The sequence below is a fragment of the Bacillus rossius genome, chromosome 16 (genome assembly GCF_032445375.1).
Source record: "Bacillus rossius redtenbacheri isolate Brsri chromosome 16, Brsri_v3, whole genome shotgun sequence".
NCBI classification, from domain to species: domain Eukaryota; kingdom Metazoa; phylum Arthropoda; class Insecta; order Phasmatodea; family Bacillidae; genus Bacillus; species Bacillus rossius.
Genome location: NC_086343.1, coordinates 3,881,799 through 3,903,152, shown reverse-complemented (window position 1 = coordinate 3,903,152; position 21,354 = coordinate 3,881,799). Strand labels below are relative to the sequence as shown.

General features: G+C 35.1%; 1 protein-coding gene across 1 annotated transcript in view; it reads left to right on the top strand.

Moving 5' to 3' along the window:
• The window catches only part of LOC134540286 (uncharacterized), a 354,516-nt gene that overhangs the window by 100,170 nt on the left and 232,992 nt on the right, over positions 1-21,354 (top strand). The gene's annotated exons all lie outside the window — the stretch shown is intronic.

Genomic DNA, 21,354 nt, shown 5'->3' with positions numbered 1-21,354 from the left:
TTCAGCAAAATTTTTATCTGAATTCGGTCAAACCCTGTGAACCTACCAGTGCTTAAGAGTAACTTTATTTTATTTATTTATTAAAACATAGTTAAATGTTGAATAGTAAATGGATAAAACACACACTGATTTACTAGTTTTACATTATTTAATAACAATATTGAAGAAAACATGTTTGACATAGCACAGAAACTACTTTATTTTAATGTTGTACTACATATATACTCTATAAATTATAAAAATTTATAAGAATATATATTATACATATAAAGTTAGGTAATTAGGACAAACATAAATTATGGAAAGGGTAACATTTTTTTTGTAATCTAGTAAATTATAATTAGGTATAGATAGAGATAAAGTATTGGCTTTTTTTTATTGAATAAGAGATAATAATCGAGAACATTATGTATGCGGGTATGATATCAAATTTAAAAAAATGCCTTTATCAGCACCCTGAACTCTCGCATCCGTTCATTGGCGCTTTTAGGCGCCTCTTTGGCGGTTTCTTCCAACTTTGCCTTTGATAATACCTCTTATCTGCTTCTGCCTTTTTATTATGTTGAATCATGACCTACATCTGTATAAAATAAAGGAACAAAAAAATAAACACTCGAATTAAACACAAATCACACTTATAAAGTCTATCTCACAAGTCATAACAATGCCATTTGTTTTAACTGTTCATATGCACTTTCTTTTCTTTTTTAGTATACCATTAATTAAATAAATAAAAATCAGTTCCGACGAAGGTTACATATACGAACGGTTAATACGAAACTGTATGCTCACATGATTTCGTTCTCATAGTACCTATATGTTACGATTGACATAACAATTTATCTTTATTCGTGGAGAACTATTAAATATGCACTTAGTTAGTAGAAAATACATTTCATACACAGTTAACACAATTTAATTTGGTTACATTATGAATTCATTAGATATCATTTTTTTGAAAAAACCTTTAAATGTTAGATGCGATGCCAAGTAATTTAGTATAATACTCTCTCCGTTCAGAGGATTGCTTTGGTGTGTGTGTGTTTGTGGGTGGGTAGGGGGGGGGGGGGTTCGTGTGTTTCTCAGGTCCCTTGATGAAGTATGCATCAACTCTCCGTCTTATACTCCCCCCCCCCCTCCAGCCCTTGACCACCCCCCCCCCCCTCCTTGTGGGTACACAGGCTGCCCGACGGACGGAAGTTATTACGCGTATCTCCGCTTGATGAGATTCCCTAGTTAGCGCCGAAAATTTAATTAAAAAGAGCCATTCGTTCGCTCCCTAACTTTCCTGTGGAAACATTGTAATGAACAGGACCCCCGTCTTGGACCTCCAGTTTGTTAACGGCGTTATTTTGAACTTCATATACTTCTCACTTTCGAACCGGTCGTGCAAGTATTTATTTATTTATTTATTTTTACTTAATGATGAAGTGCTTGGAATGGTATTTTAAACTTTCAGATCTTATGAAATGTACCGGAGAAAAAATACTGTCTTTAATTTTAATTCCTTCAGAGCGATTGTTTTAATTAAAATTCGTTCCTCGCGAATGATTTTTTTTAATTGACATATTAAAAATGAATGAAATTCACAAAATTATAGTCGATGAAATCAATTCGTTTCTCATTGGCCCAGAGTCACCCAGGTGAGTGGTGAGCCAATAGCAGAGGCAGCACTGAGGTATAACTATTTGTATTTTAGCCTATCGCGAAATGAATTGGCGAATTTTTCCGGTCTCTAGCTATTGTTTATTATTATTTTTTTTTTACAAAATTGGATATCAAACTCGTCCGAAGTATGTGATCTTCGTGAACGAGTGCACTTTACTGACGGATTCATGAAAGGAAAAAAAAAGCTGTCATTTACATAAATTTTTCAAATTTAACAAAAGAAAGTACTTTGTTAGCCAGAGAACTAGGCTAGTCAAACATATGCCAAAATTTCCTCCCAAAAAATGATGGACGAGCTGTCGAACTAAAAACTTTGTTTGAAATTACCTGTCAGAAACATATCACTCGTTTTTAAGGCGTACTCAAAAGGAAGAAAAAATACAATTTGTGCTTCTCATTATGCAGAAAGGTTTTTTTGAAGTGAAAACTTCTATAGGAAGGTTTGAACAGGAAGTAAATTCATGTAAGTTGTTATCCACATGGTCATGTGACGTGTTAATTTTTTTATATTTTAAGGACAAAACTTAATTTATTATTTTTTTACAGATACAAGTTTTTAATTTTATCTTTATTTTCCAAGGAAATTTTAATGTTATTGTGTGGTACATATAGCGAGTATTGGATATTTATTAGTAGGTAGTTGTAGAGGTTATGTTTTTTTTTTTCATTTGTTTATTTATTTACGATGTGAATTACTTCAAATGTCAGGTTATGTAGTCAACAGTGAACCAATAGCAGAAATCGCATAAAGGTACAATTATTTGCATTTCAGCATATCGCGGAATGAATCCGCGAATTTTTACGGTCTCTATTTATAAGTAAAGTTTAGTTTGGACTTATATAAAATAGTAACCATGATAATACCCTGTATTTTCAGGTTAAATTACATTATAGAAATAGTGTAGGTAATAAATGACCATGCAATCATAATGTAGCACGTGACTAAAATTGAAGGGGGGCAGGGCCGTCTCTGATCATGGGTCCAGGACCCGTGATCGAATGTGGAGGCCATGAGACAGGCAGGCCAATAAGAGTGTTCTTATATATATGATATATATATATATATATACAGTGTTGTCGCGCCGTGCGTGACAGCTAGAGATCAGAAAAATTCTCAGATTCATTTCGCGATAGTCTGAAATTCATACACGTATACCTTTAAGCTGCTCTTGCTATTGGCTCACTGTTCGTCTGGGCGACTCTGGGCCAGTGAGAAACCACTCAACCAAAGAACTGACGAATCTCGGGGGAAATACCCGGCAGCCAAACGAACTGGCCGTTATTTGCACCGAGTATACAGAGGACCGTGTAGACTATCCTGGAGGTCGTCTAAACCCGCGAAAATTTTTCCAGGTCCCTATAGTGATAGTGTCCGCTATTTTGTTTCCGGGTCGACGGAGACAGCGGACATCTGTGGGACAGGAGCGGTTAGCTGGAGGAACGCGCACTTCCGAGCGTGACGGCAACGTCCGCCACGTTTCCCCGCAAACCGCGGTCTGGCTCCGTCGAACCCCCCACCCAAGAGGCGCCGGATGCGCAGTGCTCCGCGGAGCTTGGGGAGTATAGTTAGTTCCTTGTACTCGCTTCGACTTCAAGACTGATCATCTCCCCCCTTTACCATTTACCAACCCCCTCACCACCACCCCGCGCCATCTTGGATGCGGTCCGGAGCCACGCGGAACTTCGCAGTTCTGCAAGCCACGGGACCCAGCTGCGAACCCTTGTGGAAGAAACAGTCGTGCAGTTCGCGGCCAGTTACGCCATCTGTAGACACCGGAATAATTCACGGATTCAATGGCCTCTAGGATAGCCCCCATTACTAGAGACATGTAAAATTCGCGGATTCATTTCGCGATAGGATAGAGTCCAAATACTTTTGAACATTATTTTGCTTCAGTGATTGGGCCACAGTTTATCTGAAGGACTCTGGGCCAATGAAAAATCTTTAACAGAAGAATTAGCGAATCACGAATATTCCAGTCAACAGATGTTACGAGTCGGTGACCAATCAGCAGATGTAATTTGCACGAGTGCATAGAGGATCATGGAGTCTATCCTTTAGGGATTTGAAATCGCGAATTTTACAGGTCTCTACCCATTACCTTCTGCATTTCTCAAGCAAACACGAGTGTTTATTGGGTGCTAACTTTTGAGGCATCTCCACCAGGTGGCTTGTGATTCGATTATTCTTTGATCGATAGTCTCTCATTGGCCCAGAGAAGTCAAGTTAAACTGCGAGCCAATAGCAAAACCAGCAGAATTCTACACGTGTTTGGATTTCAGCCTATCACGAAATGAAACCACGAATTTTTCCGGTCTCTAGCCATCAAACATCCTCTCGAGTGGGACTGCCGATGGAATTCCTTCTGGAGTTTACCTGCTTCAGCCTGTTCGTTAAGCGCGTTAGCTACCTGACCTTTTTTTTACATCTATTATTAGTAGGGACAGGAAAAATTCGCGGGTTCAAAATGACCTCAAGGATGAACTCCACAGTTCTACGTACACTCGGTCAAATGCCACCCCGCTCATTTGGCTGCTGATGTCTTGTGAGACGTTCCAACGTAGCAGCCACTGTGATTCGATAAAGCTTTAGTCGGGCGTTTCTCATTGGCCCAGAGTCAACCAGGTGAGTTGTGAGCCAATAGCAGAGGCAGCACTGAGGTGTATAACTATTTATATTTTAGCCTATCGCGAAATGAATTCGCGAATTTTTCCGGTCTCTAATTATTAGGGACCTGAAAAATTCGCGGTTTCAATGACCTCCAGGATAGTCTACACGGTCCTCTGTACACTCGGGCAACTAATGCCAGTTCGTTTGGCTGCTGACTTGTGAGTCGTCTCAACTGGTTTTCCAGAGATTCGTCACTTCTTTGGTTGAGTGGTTTCTCATTGGCCCAGAGTCGCCCAGACGAACATTGAGCCGATAGAAAGATCAGCTTAAAGGTATGTGTGTATTAATTTCAGACTATCGCCAAATGAATCTGCGAATTTTTCCGGTCTCTATTATTTCGTTTTCATGCACCTAATTTTTTTTAACACTTTCAAAATATAGTATGTAGCTTTTGATTTAAAATATTTGTTTAGTAAATAATTCATTAAATTAATAAAAACTTTTTTTCCCACAGTGTTTGTAGATTGAGGAAAAAAACCGATAATTTTCTATTAAAACAAAAAAAACAAATTTTTGGTTAAATTGAGATTTATACTTGGAATGCGATATCATTTCCGTGATTAGAAAGTTTGTGCATGCCTCAAGAATCAGGGGCGCAACAACTAAATTTCCAAAAGGGGGGGGGGGGGTGGCAATACCTTTTTATAAAGAATCATGGATCCCCCCTATTGAAGCGGGGGGTCCGGGGGTCCTCCCCCGGGAAAATTTGTATTTCAAGGTGGAAAATGGTGCTATTTAAGCAGTTTTATTATCTAAAAATTGATTACACAGCACTTTATTTGCCCCCGTTTGCCCCCACTTCAAGGTTTCAGAAGGGGGGGGGCAAAATACCCTGCCCCCCCCCCTGTTGTTGCGCCCCTGTCAAGAATAATCTAACTTTTGTTTCCTCGAACAAAGACTAAAACTAAAAAAAAAAAAAAGTAAATTTTTTTTTTGTATAAATGTATCCCTAGGCCTACATTCTGTAACTAGTCTTATCTTCGTTCTTATCGTGTAACTCGGTGAAACCTTTGGAAACTCGATTATCCCAACGAGCTGATAACAGGTTCTACGCACAGCTTTGGCGCACGACGAAGCCTGGGTCTACGCCCTGAATGTTTAATGATGTAATACCCTTTCCCCCCTTCTCTCATCCACCCTTCTCATTTTCTGCTTTAAGGGCGTTTGGCAACTGGAAGCTAATTATTTCCGAGTTACGTCAAACATATTACTTGCAGGCTTTCAGCAATGTTTTTTTTTTCAATGAAAAATATTAAAAACCTATGTATACATTTTTTTGGTTATAATTAGCTGTCAAAGTCCTGTTTTCAACCTATTGAATGACTTCCCAAAATAATGAGAAATAATGATGTAATTGGACCGAAGTGTTAATGTTAAGGTGTAGTACCCTTAATTATTTTCATTGTAATATTTTGTGTTATTTCACATGGCTTTAAATAATACAACTGTATTTAATAAGTCCTTATTTAATGGTTTTTATAAACTTACAGGCAAATTTTGAAGTCAGTCTTGGCATGGTATAGCCTACGGTTTTGGATTAGCCGTTCGTGTTCTGCCTTCGTCTTCAAACAATTTGTTTTGAGTAGGTATGTAGTTCATGAAATCAATAAATTTATTTATGTTTCCCCAAAACCATATAAACGTCAGTTTTTTTCCGGGGTTTTGGTAAAACCTTTTTTTTTTATTGGTTTAATGAGTGATGTACTAAAAATAAAAAGTTTTAAGACGAAGACTGTATAACACGTAATTTCCTGTTGTCAGTACATGCTAGGACTGACATATATCTGCCTTTTAAGTTCATAAAAACCATTAATTAAGGACTTGTTTAGTAGAAACCACTTTTTACAATCAATTAAACGTGATTATAATATAAATTTATTTCAATTCATGTGCAAAAACACGAATTATTAGAAGCAAAATAATGCTATTTTGGTTTCAATTGTTTTTATAGCGTAATATTTTTTTATTATTCAGTATTCAAAATTTTGATTCATTAGATCATAGTTCATAAATATGTGACATGCCTGAAGTTAACAGTGACTCGATTCTACAAAAATAGTTTCCCTTGTGATGTCAATGGCGTTGATTTATTTATTTGTCGACCTATTTTACGTGGCTAAGTTAAGACGTACTGCTTTGTCTACCACTTAACCACATACATTTGTTAAAATTAAATTTCAAGTTAGAGAAAAACAAACTTACATAACTAAGTTAGTTAACCTAAATAAAAGACAGTAAACAAGAACGTGAAAAAAAAAAACTTACAAAATGCAGTACAAACCACATAAACAAAGTAATTAATAGCAAGTAAAGAAGCAGGATTCATGCTTATTAAATTACAAATTACTGATATCACAATCGATACATTTTTAATAGTAAACACATGACGTCATCAAAAGAAGCCATACTATGAGGCTACCATAGATGGCGAGTCTACACAGAAACGAATTTCCGAACTTTTACAAAAGATTACTTTGGAAAACAGATGCCAAGATGTTTAACACATGGCTATGGTTATTTTCGTATATATATAATAATTTTACCGAGTATTAATTACAAAAATCGGCAAAAAATTATTTGATGTTTCATTCAAGTATATATATATATATATATATATATATATATATATATACATATAATTATTTGATGTTTCATTCAAGTGTGTATATATATATTAATATATATACATATATACATATATACATATATACATATATATATGTATACAAGCTGCAGTACCCGGCTTTGCCCGGGCTGAACACCGGGTGATATATTGTCCGCGATTTACAGCAAAATGGATAGCGATATGTCCAGTGTGGTGGACATTAAGAAATGACACATAATTACTGTTTGTGTATCTGTGACCTATGGTTTTCTGTTTACCCATGGCGATCGGTTGAAAGGTTTTAGAAGTTGATGCGCTACAGCGCCATCAAGCGGAAAGTTACAAAAAAAAAAATTCTTAGCATAAAAACCTTCTCCGTGATAGAAAACACTTCGATGTGCCAACTTTCATGGCGATCGGTCAAACGGTGTAAGAGTTTATCGACGACATACATGCCAACATCCAATTTATATATATTCTTATATTTCGAAATTTTGGGGCTTTCACTTTTGCGGAAAGTGGATGTTCAGGACCTCGAATGGTTTGGAACACTCCGTCTCGAAAGAATAGATATTTGAAATTTCTGAAATTGTCGAAATTTTGGGGCTTTGTTCCCAGAGGGGGGCGGGGGGTTCGAGGACCCTGAATGGCTCGAAAACACAAAATAGAAAGAGATAGATTTTTCAAATTTTTTAAACTTTCGAAATTTTGGGGCTTTAACCACCTGGGGGGGGGGGGGGGTTGACTTTGAGGACCCCGAATGGCTCGGAAACACTCCAAATCGAAAGAGATATAAAGGAATATAAGAATGTAGGCATTTACTGTACTCCTATCTACCATAATAACAATATTGACAAATAGAAAGCTTATAACCTACCTATTAATAATTATCTAAATAAATTAATAAATAACTCTATGTTTAAGAATTTACGTACATACATAATATTAAACTTCAAACTATACACACCATAAAAAAAACTAAGGATGTTTGTGAAACTATATTTATTTGTCATAATGTTTAAAACATCTGTAGGATTTCTTTATATGTAAAACTGTGGTGGAAATATTCCGCTTATCCAAAGGAGTATAAAAATTAATAGAGACATCACTCACTGTACACACCACAAATCTTTGAATTAAGTATAAAAAAAACATAGTCCAAAATGAAACAAAAAGTATAAATAACAACTAATTTGACAAAAAAATTATACAACTGGAATGAGAATGTTAACATCCTCCTAAAATTTAATAGAAGTAGGTAGGTAAGAATATATATATATATATATATATATATATATATATATAAGAAATTAAATGAAATTAAAACATACATAAAAAAATTATCTCACACTCAACCAAACATAATGTTTAATATGAAATAAAGGAAGATGGCAATTACACGTAACTATTCTAATTAATAAAAAAAATCAACTTTCCTGAAATAGTTAAATTCAAATTTTTCAACAATATATTACATAATTGATAAATATTTCTGGTCTTCGGTCTCAGCAGCCCTAAGACTCTTGACGCTCAGCAGATAAATTATAAACACTAAACCAAACTCCTTGCAAATAAGTAGGTAATGTAAAAAAAATAACAATATTGACAAATAGAAAATATTAGTAGGCCCTACCTACCTATGAATAAATTTCGAAGAAATTTATAAGTTTAAGAATTTATGTACCTACATAATATTAAACTTGAAACTATCCACACAATAAAAACCTAAGAATGTTAGTGAAACTATTTTTTTTTTATTTGTCATAATACCTAAAATACGTATGTTTCCAAAATGAAACAAAGTATAAATAATGACCAATTTGACAAAAAAAATAGTTGTACAACTCGAATGACATTGAAAACATACACGTGAAATTTAAAAGAATTATGAGTTTCCTAGGTAGGGAAAAAATATATAAAGAATAAATTAAATTAAAAAAAATGGGTGCGTGTACTTAGGTACGCGCATGAGAAGTTATACTTCATTGGCATCATTAAAATATAGTTTTTAATTGCATGCAAAAATATTGCGTGGAGTCCCTCCGCGTGGAAGAATTGAAACTTCGTAATGTGGAAATGAAAATAGGAATGGGTAGAAATTGACTTTTAGTGAAATCATATTGTATCAAATCAAACTAAAAAAATAAAAGAAATAAATTTGTAACGATTCATAGATTGATCTTCAGAGAGAGCGAGACACCTATTGAATGTCTATAAAACTAACTTTTTTATGAGAGCAGATTTTCATGAAATAAATCATGAAATCATTCAACGATAAAACATGTTTATTTAATTAAGCGGACGGGTTCGCCCCATGCTGAATATTGACGCGGCGAGACCTCGTGGACATAGAGAAATGACACACTCACTATTTATGTGTCTATGAAAATGAAACATGATTGTTTTCTGCAATTTAAATTTTAATATACAAAAACGGTATTGAAATTTGAAACAAATATGGCGACACTACAAACTGTCAAGAGCTTTTTTTTTTCTTACTCTCTACTTAGTTCCTTACAATAGCAAAACGTAACGTAATGGCTTGAAAGCTATTGCTCGGCAGACATAGAGGAATGACACTAACAGTTTGTATATCTATGACACACATTATATTTTTTAGTTTTTTCTTAACTCAGAATCGAGATAAAATATCCAATTGTGAATCTAAACCATCCTCGAATCCCCGTGAACTCACACAAAAAATTTCATCAAAATCGGTCCAGCCGTCTAGGAGGAGTTCAGTGACATACACACGCACACAAGAAATATATATAAAGATATATACACATATATAATTATATATTTTTGAACCTTGGAAAAGATAACGAATATCCAACAGTTGGACTTCATTTCGTTTTATTATGCTTATTAATTAATGTGCGTGGTTCGTACTGGAAAGCTATTGAGGAAACGGTTTACAAATAAGTTTAACTTTTCTAGGTACTGTTACAACACAAAGCATAAATTCCCGGGTAAGAATTCGAACCCAGTATTACTGCTAACACTAATTTGATACAGTTGTTTCCATGTAAATGTACAAATTTACGAATAACAGTAATCCTACATGAATATTTATATTCAATTTATATATATATATATATATATATATAACTGTTTGTAAGAGCAATCAGAATAAGTAACTTATTTTAGAACATTCAGTTATTTTCTGATTTCTCTTTCCCACTTCCACTGCTATCCTTTTGCAACACTTTCTTTGCCTCAAGCACCATAATAAAAAAAAACATTAATCGTTCATTACCTTCAAACCATTAAACGTCACAGAGAAAGATAAATGTTCCGTTTAAATAACGACGAAACATTCTCGCGAATGGGTTTAGTGGGTCGCATGTGAAGATACATTCGCGTCGTTGCTTTGAAGATACGCGGCTGTGTCCGTTCATCGCGAATTTTAGTATTTTTAAGTGACTGGTGTATGTTTGTTTATTAAAGTACAAGCTGAACTGTAGCCATTTTCGAAGGACCGATTCGACACGTGGAGATGGAAGCTACCTGTGCTACCCGGTCACGCTGGATTCAGCCCGCAACTGCAACCCGGGGTGTGACGTAACTTCACTTTATTATTTATTCCCGGGCTTTTTTTCATAGTGTAACCACTTTTTCACACGCCGTTAAAGAATCCGTCCGTACGTTGCTACTATTGTAGTGTTAGGAGGAAGTACGAAAATTAATACTGATTTTTATTTCTAAGAAATAAAACATGTTTTGGTTGGCGAAAAATTATAAAAGCTTGGAGAAATCTGGTGAAAGTCAGGGTTTATAAAGATAATTTCTATCAATATTTAACATTCACAACAAAAATGTTTTTTTTTTTAAATTATTTGGACTATCTTTCAATATAAATCACTAAAGTATAAGTTTTAAAATATATGAAATTTTTATATATTTTTTTCATGCTGTGAAAATTCCGTTGCATGGTGCGTGCGCATTGTGAAAATTCACTCTCATAATTTATTCATAACGCGCCTAAGAAGTATAACTTAAAAAAAGCATATGTACCTGAGATTTTGAAGACAGAGATAAATGTATTTTGTAAAGTCGCCTCTATTTTACGATGCATACTTTGGCTATAAACGAAAAGAAAGATAAAATTAATATCCAAAAAAAAACAAACATTAATTTATCCTGTTGTGGGTGTTCTGCAACCCCTCAAAGTTGTTTTTAGACATAGGTATTTTTCCTTTCAGTTATGTTATAAGTAAGCATATTAGGCCCCATCTCTGAACAAGCAAGATTTACCATGAGAGTTGAATATTTGGTAAATAGTGTTTTGCTTGCAGTAGATTATGGTTTTTTTTTGGGATCGGCATTAGTATTTATAATCGCTTTTATAGTTGCGCAATTGAATATCCCTTATTTTCTCTCATTGGTAAATAGCTTGTGCGTGTTAAACAACAAAATCTAACAAAATCAAATAATTCAGGAAAGATTTATATTCAGCCTGTGTTGCGAGATATTCTATCAAAAACAATGCAGATATTAAAGGGAAAAATTTATACATCCGAAGGGGCATGTATGAATATTTCTTACGAAAACAATAAAAATAATTACACTATTAAAATTTTCACCTTAGATATACTGAGAAGTCTGGTTACAGAGATTATTCAGGGATCTTTGTAAATTTACTAGTAAATAGCTTTCTTAACTTTGAACATGAATCCACGAGAATTAATATTGGAAACCAAGCAAAAATCAATTTTATAGCAACAAAACATTATTCTTTTTTTTTTACATACCCAGAATGCAATTGAACACTAAACATGTACAGTAAGTGGAAATCCATCGTAGAGTTATTTATTTGAAAATACGTGGAACTCTGTTTATTTGAGGTGAATTTTTCGTTGTAAAGTCCGTAATTTACGGTAATTTATGAAGTGTAGCTCTCCACTAGTCCAAAAACAAGTAGCGCCACACAGATTGTAATTTAACAGAATATTCCTTTGGAAACCATTTGCAAAGACACAGTTTGCAAGAAAGATATCGCAACTTTCGAACAACACGTGGACAGATTTAGTAATTTTTCTACATATGAAATACGTTTTTCGAGATAATGCTGAGTGTTTCTTACGAAAATTAGCCCATGATTTTATATTTTAATGCACGTTTCAAGAAAAAAATATAATCGAATATTCAATATTTGGAGTTAATTTTTGTTTCGTTATGCTGATTATTAATGTGCGCAGTTAAAACTGGAAAGCTATGCAAGGAACTTTGCTAGGACCACACAAAGCATGAATTCCCGGTTAAGAATCCGAACCCAGTATTACTGCGAACACAAATTTGTAGTGAAATGAACACACACACAAACACAAATATATCCATTCTTAAGATTACGTGAATATTTCTGTTCCATTTACAACGAAAAAAAAAAATTAAGTGTATAGAAGCGAAATGGTACGGCTACTCACGTATTGCGGCCTCTGGAACCCCCAAGTTGAGAGATTGTGAAGGCCAGGAACCATTGCGAGTGCGTGGTGAATGGCGAGAGAGAGAGAGAGAGAGAGAGAGAGAGAGAGAGAGAGAGAGAGAGAGAGAGAGAGAAATAATCGGGGCGTGTGCGCAAAGTTTTTTTTTTTTTTACAAATTCAGCATTTTTTTAAAAAATTTCCACAAAACAAAAATACACAGGCCCACGTTAACCGCACCGCAACAGCTATTCGCCACGTTTACGTACCGTTCCGGAATATATATATATATATATATATATATATATATATCCTCAGCTGCCATCGGCAAGGGGTGAATGAAAAAGAGGTAGGAGAAGTGGGGGGGGGGGGGGGGGGGGAGAGGGGCAGAGAATGAAAGGTTCGTTCGCGTTAAAGGATTGCTGAATCCGAGAATCCGTACCGCAGTTTGTCCGTGTGCAACGGGCCGTGGAGCCGGATTCACACGCACGCGTCTACCGTCGGGCCAATCAGGACGCACTGTCCAGGACTGAAAAGGGCCCAGCCGTAAATTGAACACAATCATCACGCGAAATTACAGACGTTTGAAAATTTTCCGCGCTTACAAGAAAACAACTGTATCACTGCAAGTGTTCGCAGTCCAATCAATTGAATATTTCATTTTTTTTTCCGTGGTTTAAAAAAAAATTGCTCGAATGAAACATGAAATTGAAGTGAAAACAAATATCCGCTAGTTTTCTTAAAAATTGCTCAGTATTATCTCCGAAAGCTAATTTCATACGTGTGAAAATATCCATAGACGTGTGTTGTTTGAGTTACAATCTATTTGATGTTGTATTAAAAAAAAAATATTTCTTGGCATCTGATCTTGTGAAAGTACAGATAATTTTTTTTGACGTGACAACGTCTAATAAATCGATGAACGCCGGCTGCACGCACGAAAAAGGATGAGACATTGTCCCGTTACGAACATTGTCCCGTTACGCTCATTGTATGCTTGCGCCGCATCTATCTCTCTTCCACTCGATTGGAACAACAATAGATTTGACTTTTTCGAGGCACATTAAACTTGAAACACTCCCGTTCGTTTCCTATTTTTCCTTTCATCGTCCTATTTTTAACTGAATAACACAGATTGAAAGAAGTTAAATAGCAAACATGTATAAAAGTTATAGTTAAAATAATCTGTTCGTTAAAGTAATAAAAATATTTGAATTAATGAGTGCAAATAAAAGTAAATTTATCAATTAAATTGTAGATTTCATTTCACTCCTTCTTTGTACCCATACAAAATAGTGATAATTCAATAAAAACGATTCAATTTTATTCATAAAAGTATGCAATTATTTCATCAATGTTTTGTTATGACGTTGTCACGTTAAACTATCGTCCGTAAACCGACTTTACAGACAACAAATTTTTTCCGTGTACGTGCGCACGTCGAAAAAGGCGAGGTTTTACTTCGCCATCCTGGACATTTCGGCGGGCCAGGCGCGCCCATGGCAGCCCATGCAGAGATTTGTTTGAAGCTACGCTTGGCAAAGATAAGATAAGATAAGATAAGCCTAACTTACGCTAAAGAGCGTCTCACTCGCAGCGCGCATGACATAGTGAATGTTGATCACTGTCGCCATAGTGATAGGTCTGCTACTCGGTGACATATATTACTTGCATTCCACTAACAATTAATCACATGACGTATTTACTCAAACAGTTTTTAGTTTGTACGTCATCGTAAAGTATATAATATTTATTTTTTATTTTACTGTTTTTAAGATTTTTTAAAGACTAATAAATAGTGACTATTGACAGTATGATTACAGTTTATTAATTTCGAAAACCTTGATTCAATATTAAATATGTCACACGAGAAACTATATGTAGTAACCTGCATTCTATTGAATCATGGGATATGCTCCAGCAGAGCAAACATATTATATTAAATTGTAAAGAAAAAAATTGTTGAGAAAGGAATATAAAACAAAAAGAGCAACTTCGGTGTTGTTTTCCCATAAGTAAAAATTATAATATATTTTTAACCAAATTATACATAAAGATTCATTATTTCCCAAATTATCATTTAAAATTTTCTTTTAAAGCATACAATAGTTCAGAGTTTTTTTTAAACGTTTGATGACCTTATAGAACCGTAATTTTTCTGTGACATTACAAAGTTGTAGGTAAAACGTTTGTGCTCAATGGCCTTTATGTTGCAAAAGAGATCAACGCAGAAATCGTACATTATAAATAGAAAGTGAATGTCAGTTACACTGTACACAGCAAATTAAAGGTTAGACGCGCTCTATCAATGGTGTATTTACAGAATTTTCTTTTTTCCCACTTAAAATAAAGCCACTATTTCAGGCTTACTAATATTCAGCATTTTAGTTTGTCTATGTCCAAGCAGTGCGTTACAAATTTTTTTTCCATGTAATGAATTTAGTTATTTTTTGTCCCCAATTTTTTTTTACTGTTGCAAACCCTGTTTACAAAAATCAATAACCCTGTCCCTATATACACGACTTCTGTTATTTTAATATTCTTGCAGATAATTGAAGATCATAATTTTTTTGTTATCAACTTTTGGTCTACATAAATGATTAATTTTAATAACTTTTAATAGTATAAATAATAGTAAAATTTTAATAACAATATATTATAGCACTAATAATAAAAATTACTAATGCTTTTAAAGTTTTTCAAATAATGGAGTTTATAAAAATGTTTGTAAATTTAGACAAACCTCTACCTAGTGAAATAAAATCCATCTTTCAGGAATACGGGGATTAAAACAAAAGTAAATAAATGCTCATAAACGAACATCTGTTCTGAGGAACATTTCTTATCGCCTTTATTTGGCTGAATATCAAATTGCTAACTAAATTTCAAAAGCTATTAAACAGTAGTTATCAAAATATTTATTGATTTTAAGAAGAGATTTCTACCAGAACTTCAGAAACAAATATTATTCTATTAAATTCTGTAATGGTATTAAACTCTTGGTGTGATCTGTATCGTTTATGCGATGTTTCTTCATTTTCATTGTGCAGTTTTTTCACTATCACGACCTGGCAGTTTTTCGCAGATAGTTGATACCCCTATTGCCTACAGACCCTTGTCACCATTTTAAGTCGTTGGGTAATTGAGGCAAACAAGATTCACCCTTCCAGGATTCTAAAAAAAAAAAAAAATAAAAAAAAAATCTTTCCAGTCTTGCTGTTTTTCTCACAATAAATTTTGAAACGCGCCGTATAAGCTTTGCTTTTAATACCGAAACCACGTTGTTGGCACGGATTAGGATCACAGCAAAAAGTTTAAAACGTGAATAATGGGATTTGCGAGGGGAATCACCAATAACATTACTGACCGCACAGGCTGTAAAAATATGCTCGTTTCTGTCTCGTTGATTACTGCATGTTAAAATCCTGACAAATAAGCCCGGCTAATCTCTGGCGCAGGGATGTGAATATGCTTTGAAGCATGCATTAGTAATGAAAATAGGTATGTATATATACATATATATATTATAATTATTTGAGTGCTTACCAGCAGTCAGATCCTTTAACAGGTGGGCACTTAACAAATATTACAAAAAAATAACAATAACATAAACAAAACACAATAATAACACAACAATAAAATGGGACAACACAAACATAAACACATGACAAAAGACACTTAAGAAAATATAATAACTAAATTTGTCAATTTTATATTAATTAATGAAATAACAATAATACATTATTTACATCAGTAATATATATATATATATATATATATATATATATATATAATTCGGTAGGCGCGTTATGAAACCCGCCTACTCAGGGGTGTATTTGTGTTGGTGAGGCGGGATGATAAGTGCGACGCTCGCTGGTGCTTCTAGCGCGGTATCGCCCCTAAGAGCAAGGCTATGAACTGGCGCGATGTCTTCTTCTCGCCATGCATAGGAATAGAGAGAAGATTTTATGGTTTAGTTTTTAACCAATTTCGTTTTTTGTTAAACCAGGAGGTGTCGTTCTTATTGTTTTTTTTTTACAAATTATGTTTCTTCATAAACGTACCATATTATCGAACACATATTACAAATAAATGTTTTATGATACATTTTTTCACTAAAACAGTGTCATTTTGACTGATAAATGATGCACTTGGAACAATAGAAATAAAACAGCAAGTATACTTGTTTGACAAATGTACCAATATCGTAATTTAAAAATTAGTTAGGTACTAATAAGAATTCTAAGATCAAAAAATAGTAAAATAATTATTTTTTTTCAGTCTACATTGTAAATACATATATTTTTACAATCTTCATACTGAATACAATAAATTCATTGAATTTAATATATGTTTGTCTTGAATACCACCGAATAAATAAAGGGGGTTGTCTGTAAAGTCGGTTTACGGACGATAATTTCACGTGATAACGTCATAAGAAAACATTGATTAAAAATTGCATACCTACTTTTTAATTTTCAAAAATTATTTACAGTTTTTGCAAAATTTAATTTAAATAATTTGTTTAAATATAATCACGAAAAATTAGTTTTAAAGCCCGCCTCAACCTGTTTGATATTATAGAACATTTTCTCGCACGGTGGTTGGCCGGTTCTTGCACGCTCGGCTCAGGCGGCCAACGTGACAATGAGTCATGCTTTTTCGTGCGTGCAGCCGGCGTTCTTCGATTTATAAGACGTTATCACGTCAATAATAATAATAATAATTTAGTATTCAAATATCCGATGATATTTAAGAGCCTCACTTCGTTTCAGGTGTGTGTGTGTGTGTGTGTGTGTGTGTGTGTGTGTGTGTGTGTGTGTGTAAGAGAGAGATAGTTTCGTGTTTACAAAACTGTAGTCTCATAATTGTATTTGGAGAGCTTGTTTTCTCACGTCCTTGCCACTGGAAATGTTTTGTCGCTGTTCGCGACCTCGTTTCGCCGACAGTTGGGTACACTATCTCCGGAGTGGGGTTCGCTTGTGTCGGAACGAACGAAACTCACCAGATAATTCAATTTCCGAGCAAGTCTGCTACGAGCTGCCCCTACGTAGGCCACCGCGAAAAAAGAAGAAAGATCTAATTACCACCCGTGCGGTTTTTTTTTTTATTTTCCGCGGGGCACCACCCGATAAAAATTCATGAGCTGACGGATTCGTGGCTTAACGCATGAGGAGTTTTGAAAAGGGGGAGAAAAAAAAGGGGAAAAAAAACCGGAAGGGAAGGTTGCAAGGGTAAAAAAACCCACTACCCTACTTCTGGGAACTTCTGCAATGTCACATAAGAGGTTGCGAATTGTTTCCGCGAGTTCTCTCTCTCCCCCCCCCCCTCCAAAAAAAAAACATGCTTCCGCACAAACAAAACTTCCCCCCTCGCCACGAGAACGTTACTTTGGTTCCGTGGACTGCGGCAGCCTGAGGGGTAAGATCGTTCGCAACGCTTGCACGTGTCTGCTCTCAGCTTCCACCTTGATGTTCGTCACGAATAAGTGGCATTTTCTCTTCAAATAAATTTTTATTTATTTTTTTAACACATCACTTACACAGCCACACAAGATTCTGTCGGGAAATTAAACACTAAAAAAATCAAGCGTACGTGCAAATGTTACTAGTCTACTTTATGTATACGTACGAAATTTTTACTTCAATAACAATATTGTAACAAAAATTTAAAAAAAAAAATTCAACTATTTTAAATACTACATCGTACATTCATAGTGCTATAATTGAGTTCTGTGTATTTATTATATATGTGCTAATTTGCTGTCGCTATCGCTGGATGTAGCTATGTGTAGAAACCGGACAAATTCGCAGATACGTTTGCGATAGTATGAAATTCATACACACATACCTTTAAGCTGCTCTTGCTATTGGCTCAGTGTTCGTCTGGGCGACTCTGGGCCAATGAGAAACCCTCAACCGAAGAAGTGACGAATCTCGGGTTAAACCAGTTGAGACGACTCACAAGTCAGCAGCCAACGAACTGGGCGTTATTTGCCCGAGTGTACAGAGGACTGTGTAGACTATCCTGGAGGTCATCGAAACCGCGAATTTTTCAGGTCCCTAGCTGTGGGTCAGGAAAAGGTTCAGAAGCAGAATGATTTGCAGGCCGTCACTAGCGACCCAGTAGGCTGTGACCGGGAAAATACGTTGGAAATATATCCTAGGAACATTCCGAACAAAGTTCCCATCAGCCCACCCTACAAGAACGGTGTCATTAACCCCTCCTCTCTAGAAACGCTGCAAACTACAACCAATAATAAAGATCGTCGGCTTTCGTGGCAATTGTCTGAAGTAGCTTGGCTTCTGCGTTGTAGCCGCGTCCAAGAAGTAGAAGTAGAAGGGAAAATGTGCCTCTTCTGGATGTCTTGGGCACCAGAGGAGAGGACAAACACATCAGGCCACAGTGTTCGCAGTAAGCCAACCCACACAGACAGGTATCCACAGGCGAGTTCGCGGGAAGCCTTCATTTCACAGACGAGAGAGCCACACCCGAAGTTCCCCGAAGTTCATGCTCGCCTTTTTTGTTTAGCTACATGATTTCACAGTATCTTTAATGTAGTTATCCTAACCAAATCAACCGTCCACAATTTTTTTTAAAAGTATTTATTAATGTAGCTAACCTAACATAATTGACCATTAGTTATCATGAGTTACAATGAACAAAACAAAAATGCACAATCGGGCGTTTGGCTCTCTCGTCTGTGAAAAGAAGGCTTCCTCCATCTCAGAAGAGAACAGTCATCTCAACTTTGGTCAACAGAGCTGGAGCCATCTGCGAAGAAGACAATTTTGAAGGAAGAAACGAAGCATCTAACAAGTGCTCTTCAAGCAAGCGGTTATTAAAAATCAGAAATTAGTAAAGCCATGAAGCCACCTCAACAGCAAAAGAAAGGGAATCTTCCTAATAAAGCTTTCATTTCCTTTCGTCAAAGGAATATCAGACCAAGTGGCAAGAATTCTTAGGAAGCGTGAAATTCATGGAATTCTCTTTGACGCGGCTACAGCCCAGAAGCCAAGCTACTTCAACCACTAATAATTCTTATAGCAGCTCAGCGGGACTCGGCAGGCTCGGAAAGACATTACACCACTTTCTCTTCCGAAGCATAGAACAAAATTCTACGCAGAACATCATGGCAAGCAAAATAATAATAGTTAATAGGTAACACAAAAGTCACGCATTCTGCTTGAAAAAAAAAAAACATATTAAATTTTCACTGTCTTATACGTATCGGAAAAATAAAATCTTCAAGTCATGCTTGCTTTAAAAGAATAAATTATAATGACAATGTATGGCAGGGAACATAAAAAAAAAAAGTTGAAGACGTGTAAACAGGTTGCAACCGGAAAAATTCCCATGTGAACAAAAATATCGCAACTCAATTTAGTTTCAAAAGAATTAATTATAACGTCGATGTATGAATGAGAATATTTATTAACTGGCAAACAAAATTGTTTAAGACATGTAAACAAGTCAAAACAGGGATATTTCGTGTGTAAACATAAGTACCGCTGGTTATACTTGCTTAAAACAAATATTTGTATTACATCAAGACATACTACTATGCAAAGTCTCTAAGCCAACTCACAAATACTACTAGTCCATTCCATCGAAACATTCCTCAAGTCAGTAACTTATCTCCACTTCCCTTTAATATTTTCATAAATGATATTATAAGTGTAATAAAAAATTCTAAGTTATTAATATATGCTGACGAAATTAAATTGTACAAAACTATAATTAGAAATAATGATTGTGAATATCTTCAACATGATATTTTAGCTGTTCGGGCATGGTGCTCTAGCAATTGTATGTCACTTAACTATGAAAAAATCTTTTGTATTGTTTCCGCAAGGAAAACCTGCCTTCTTACCTATAATTTCCAAGTCGGAAGTATCGACACTAAACGCGTGGATCACTTAAAGATCTGGGAGGCGTATTAGATACTTAACTTTATTTTCATCAGCATGTGGATAGTCTACTTAGAAGTACCTCCAGAACTTTAGGATTAATCAAATTTATTAAATATTCCGCAAACAACACCTGAATTCAATTACTACTACGGACTCCAGTAGACTAGAATATATCCAAAAAAATTAGGTATGTATATGAAAATATTCAGTTATCCAACATCCCTTTTGACTATACTACATTTTTATCTAATTCTACAAATACAAAGCTCTGCTTTGCAGTTTTACAAGTAATATCGTTTGCAACTGGGTTTCCAAAAAATTTCCTAATAAATAAGTAAAAAAAATAATTATTATTACAGTGAAGAGCACATTATCTGAAAGACTTTTGGTATATCTATAGGATTCTGTCCCTGCCAATGCAAAATAATTAGTAGTATGTAATTACCCAGGACGTTAAGCTACTTTCTCTCAAGTTACTTACAACTTTAATAAAGAAAACCACGAAGTAATTTGTTGGGCTTTGTCTTCAGTGAACTTGCAGCAGCTGCTAAACGCATAATGCCTCTTCGCGAAATTAATGACGAACTAAAACCACCTGCTTTTACCGAGAGAGCTTTCCGCCTTCAGAGGAAGAAGCATTACACATCCAATAACTTAATTTTCTCATAGTGAGTCAATTACGATGCTACCGTTACGCTAACTGTATCTTCATTTACATGACAGGTAATTGATTATCTCCTTAACTGAATTATAGCTCCTAACGGGTACGAAAATTGAAAAAAAACCGGCTGGAGATGAGTCTGAATTTCGCCCACAACTGTAGGCCTTGAAAATTCACTACGTGAAGGCTGAGATCACTTATTTAAGCCTCACGTATTGTGTCAATGTTTTCTTTTCTGAAGTTATACTTGCGTTATGAAAAAATGATGAGATTGAATTTCTTATGTCGCGCGCACCATGAAACGAAATTTTCAAAGGATAAAAAAATATATATAAAAAAGGGGGTTGTCTGTAAATTCGGTTTACGGACGATAGTTTAACGTGACGTCATTACAAAAAATTGATGAAATGATT